The sequence below is a fragment of the Eschrichtius robustus genome, chromosome 18, assembly GCF_028021215.1.
Source record: "Eschrichtius robustus isolate mEscRob2 chromosome 18, mEscRob2.pri, whole genome shotgun sequence".
In the NCBI taxonomy this organism is placed as follows: Eukaryota; Metazoa; Chordata; class Mammalia; order Artiodactyla; family Eschrichtiidae; genus Eschrichtius; species Eschrichtius robustus.
The window spans coordinates 575,217-580,479 of NC_090841.1; positions in this window are offsets into that span (position 1 = coordinate 575,217).

The window sequence follows — 5,263 nt, forward strand, 5'->3', positions numbered from 1 at the left end:
CGTCCCCACGGGGCGCCTCGTCCGGAGCCCTCGGGCCTCACAGCGCCTCCATCCCCGTCTGGACCCTGCAGAGGAACGGGGCTGCCCCTCGGAGGGTCTCCAGGTTATCCCCCGGTTCGCTCTGACCCCATACCGCCCCCTGAAGCCGATTCTCCGATCGTCCGGGGCTTCTTACTGCCGGGACACCGGGAGCTGCAATCCCCACCTGCGAGCAATTAGGTCTCAGAGAGACGGGCGGGCGGGGGCTCTCCCCGGGGCGGGGCGCACGGCAGGTCTGGGCGCGGAACCGCACTGCCCACCGGGCCCACGCTCGCCGGGCGCGCAGCCCGCTGGAGGGGCGGGGCGGGTCGGGCCGCACATTTAAGGCCGCACCGCCGCCCGAGCCAGACAGGTAGGCGTTCGGCTGCCGCAGGAGCAAGGAGCGCGCCGCCGGCCTCGGCCCCCGCCCGCCCCCGGGGCCCCCGCCCGCGCCATGAGGCCGGTGCGCGCAGCCGGGGCGCGAACGCGCGGGGCGGGAGGAGAGGGCGGGCGGGCTCCGCGCGGCTCCTTCCGCCGCGCGGAGACCCAGGGCTGCCGGCGTGAAGACGCGACGCCAGACGCGGGGCAGGGGCCGCGGGGGTCCTGATTCGCAGGCGGCGCGGGGCTGGGGACTCCGCCGGGGCGCTGTGGCCCGGAAGCCGCCCCGGCCTCTGAGGCCCAGGAGTTCAGTGGGCGCCCCCGCCGAGGAACGGCGCGCTGGCGTGTCCCGTGGGGACCAGGCACGAGGGAGGCCCTGCCCTCCTGGGGGAAATAACTTGCCCAGCCCTGCGCGCGCCCAGCCAGCCCTGCGCACCGCAGCAGAGGAGGGAGGCGGCGCGGGGGGCGCTGCTCGCGGGGCGGGGAGGGAGCAGCTCCCGGGAGGAGCGGCCGGAGGGAGGGCGGCGCGTCTTCCCTGCCGGTCCCGCCGGGGAGGCCTCAGCTCCGCTTCGGAGAACCCACCTCGGGCCAGCACGGCACCTCTGCTTCTCTTTCAGAAAACAGAAATTTACTCTGTGGAGCTCAGTGGAACCGGAGACATTGGGAAAACGGACACGGGGGATGGCGAGAAGTACGGGGGCCTGAAAAAGAACTGCTTGGAACGCAAAAAGCATCAGCCGAAAGAGGAGCTTAAGAAAGAACTCGATCTGGTCAGTTGAGCCAAACGGGTGCCCCTGGGCACTGCCCTCCCCGCTGAGAGCTCGCCCCTATAACCCACCTCCCACAGAAGAAAATTCAGTCTCAAGAATTTGAAAAACCCTGAGACTTGTTTCCTTGTTTTTAAAAAAAAAAATGGTGTGATAATATCTGCCCGGGGGTCAGGCCTCTGAAAGCTCCGTGCATTCAGGCTGTAGGCGCGCCCAGATGGGACTCTCAGAGCGGAGTCTCTGATTCCAGTCTCCACCGGCATGGATGGCGCAGACCGCTCTCCTTCCCGGCGGCTTCGCTGAGATGATTTAAGCAGCCAGCTGCCACATTCTAGCTGATAAGATTGAACTATGTGAGGCAGAACCACCCAGGAGGAAAACCAAAGGCCCTGCGCTTGCTAGGTTTCTGGGTATGTTTGCCTCACGAGGAAGAATTTCAGCGGTAAGAGAGTTGGGCTTGGCTTCAGACAACCTGAGGCTCAGCTGAGGTCCAGTTCTCCGTGGCTGGTCTGTGACTCGGAGCAAACTTCTCAGCTTCGCTGAAGCTGCATTTGCTTTACGTAAAATGGGAAATAAACAATTTTTGTGGGTCTGTCAGGGGAAAAGTGAGATAAGAATGAGAGTGTTCTTAATGCAAGTGTTTTGTGGACGTGCAACCCTGTTTCTAGTAAAGCTGGCTGCCCTGGAAAAGAGCTGCCCTAGAACTGAAATGTGACACTGCATCTCAGGAATGCCAAAGGGGAAACTTCTACCGTGAGTTTGAGATTATGCTAGATTGTCCCTGCGCTTCACTGCAGACCTTAAAGCTGTGATTCTTTGAGCAGCTGGTAGTAGTGTGTGCTCATGTGTGCTGTTGAGCCAGTTGTTAAACACTCAGGAATTCGGCAAGCTGACTGATAACTGTATTAGTAGCGTGAAGCGTGACTGGGGTGAGAAATCAGTAAATGCTACAAATCGGAGCTCTTTATTTATTTTTCCTGGAGAGCTCATTAAACAGCACACACCACTAGGCATTTGTCCATGTATCTTCTCAAGACACTTAAGACCACAGCCCTGGAACTGGACTGACCTGAATTGAAATCCCAGTTTGACTGAAATTCAGTTCCCTGTCTTGAAAAATTGGAATTAAAAATGGTACCTACCTCTTGGAGTTGTTAAGAGGGTTACAGAGAAAGCAGGAGAAAGACTGAGATAGTCATTCTTATTTCCTACATATCTCTAGCAGTCAGGGGTGAAGACATAACTAGTCTTACTTGAAATTGCTAATCATAACGTGAATATATATCCATTGTATCATATGCCTGTAAATTACAATGATAACCTTCCTTGAGATTGGAGCATTTTGTGAAGATGTATAATACAGAAAAATAATTTCCATAGTATTGGCCAAAGTGCTCCCTTGCTTCCTTGCTGAGATACATCTTTCTTTCCCTCTCTTTTCACAGCCTTCTCACAAGAATCCTATAATTTGTGACTGCATACTTGGATGCCCTTGCATCCCGACCCCTCCAGCAAGTTAGAACCTTGATGAGAACTATAGCATCCCTGGCTTCTGAAGGCCCAGGCGGATAGTGACTCAGGTCTGAGCCACCTGTTCCAGCAGAGTTCACTCCCACACCCTGCCCTGCTCTCATCCCCAGAGTCGGGCTAGCAGGAGAGGATAGTGCAGTACAGCCCCTTAAAGTCTGAGGTCCATCCATGGAACCAATGGCTCTAATCATCCTTTAACTTTTCTCTGCCCAGGACTTGGTGTACTGTGCACAGAACTGTGTCTTAATCCTTTGACTCCCCAGCAATATCATATTCAGTTGATATTGGTACAATGAACGAATGAGCAAGGCAGATCTGGCTGAGGAGAGAGCAAAAAGTCTCTTTTGTACCATGAAACATTTTTGCATATACTTGAGAAAAGAGATGGTTCTGGTACCAGTCACAGTATAAATTTTTGTTTCAGACATCAGAGTTTTAGAATCCTGAATGTTGGGTTTTCTAGGTGGGGTGAGGAAGACTTAGCCCTGGGTTTTCCGCCACAGGAAGAGGCTTCTATCCTTTGGCCCAGAGATTCTCAAAGGGAGAGGAAAGGGGGACTTTGCTCCCCAGGGAACATTCAGCAATGTCTGGAGACATTTATGGTTATCACTTCTTAAGGGAGGGCGCTGGTGGCTAGAAGCCTCTACAACAGAGTTATTGGCCCAAAATGTCAATAATGCCAAGGTTGAGAAACTCTGCTTTAGCCTAATGATTCTGTGGCAAAATTAGCAAGTGTGGGCCGCCCCCCCCGGCCCCGGTATTTATTTGGCAGGTTTTTATTTTTTATTTTTTTTAATTTATTTATTATTTATTTTTGGCTGTGTTGGGTCTTCGTCTCTGTGCAAGGGCTTTCGGCAAGTGGGGGCCACTCTTCATCGCGATGCATGGGCCTTTTCACTATCGCGGCCTCTCTTGTTGCGGAGCACAGGCTCCAGATGCGCAGGCTCAGTAGTTGTGGCTCACGGGCCTAGTTGCTCCGCGGCATGTGGGATCTTCCCAGACCAGGGCTCGAACCCGTGTCCCCTGCATTGGCAGGCAGATTCTCAACCACTGCGCCACTAGGGAAGCCCCTTGGCAGGTTTTTAATCTGAGGGCTTCTCTGACAGTGAACTGAGTCTCAAGTACTGGAATAAGGAAAGGCATGCTTCTCTCTACCAGACCGCCTGCCCAGTGAGGGCTGCATGGGTAACAGCTGTCAGGTCATGAAGTGGTTCGGCACTGCTCATAGCCCTCCACTGATCCCACAGTTCAGGTCTGAGTTAAGTGTCCAGATCACTGGTGCCTGGACAACAGGTGTGCTAGGATTTGCATGTGCTGGAGACCAGACTGAGGTGAAATGCACTGCTTTGCTCAGAAAAACTAAGGACAGCTACTTTGTGGTAAATGGCAAGCTAAGTCTGAACTATTCAGGGATGGCCAGAAAATCCCCTGGCCAGTGACCACTCCTGCAGCGAGGTTCTCTTCTCTCACTGCAGTAGCCCCTGGGACAAAGGTTCCTTCTTTTCATCCCACACTCCCTGGCCCCTCTGCCTTCCTCAGTGCTACTCCCAGCTTTCATGGGCTTGTCAAGGCTTAGGGTTTGAGTCTCGGAATTATCTAATTCACTCTGTTCTTCTTTTCATGGGCTTCAGGATGACCACAAACTCAGCAATGAGGAATTGGAAACAAAATATGGTACAAACATCACTACGGTAAGTCATCAGAGAACCAGTGACAGGGAGGAGAATCCCGGGACTGTGCTCAGGGTTTGTGGAAAAGAATGAGTGACCTAAAGCTGCAACTTTGAGAATGCCAGCCCCCCACATGCCCACCATGCGAGACAGGGCTGGTTCCCCTCAGGAGCTGGCCCGTCTGAACCACAGCCCTGGCCAAGCCCTCCGCTGAGCTGTGCGCTTGGTCGCAGACAGTTCTTTGACTGTGACCGCAGCGAAGCTGTGGTGACCCCAGGAAGGTTTGGATGCTTCCTCGTTGTCATGGTCAGGGGTTGCTTTTAAACCCTGTGCCCAGGACGTATTAGGGTCTTATCAAGGCCTCCTCCGGAAAGGGACAAGGCTGCAGGACACACCATGTGCCTCATAAAATCTCCCACCGCAGAACTAGGGCTTCCTTCTGTGAATTCAAATCTCAGATCTCAAAAGTTTTGGTGTCTTAACATCAGGAGATTTGGGTACACCTGTTCAAGTCAACAAGGACACCTGCAGTGTGAGGAGCAGGCGATGCCTGGGTGTCAGGAGTTCGCAGTGGGCGGGGGAGGCAGACCTGTAGGAAAGCACGCAGCAGCCACGCTGCTCCCCGAGGCGGCATGTGAGAGGCCGAAGGGCACGCTGAGGGAACGGCGGAGTCTGACAAGCGAGGCTCCCTGGGTGGCGCAGTGATTGAGCTGGGACATAGTAACCCTTACCCACCCTCTGCAGAAATGTGACATCCAACCCAAGGCGGGGGGAAACGTCTGATTTCTGTTTCTTTTGGCTCTGCTTTCTCAGGGTCTCTCCAGCACCCGGGCTGCTGAGCTCCTGGCTCGGGATGGGCCCAACACCCTGACCCCCCCCAAGGAAACCCCGGAGATTATC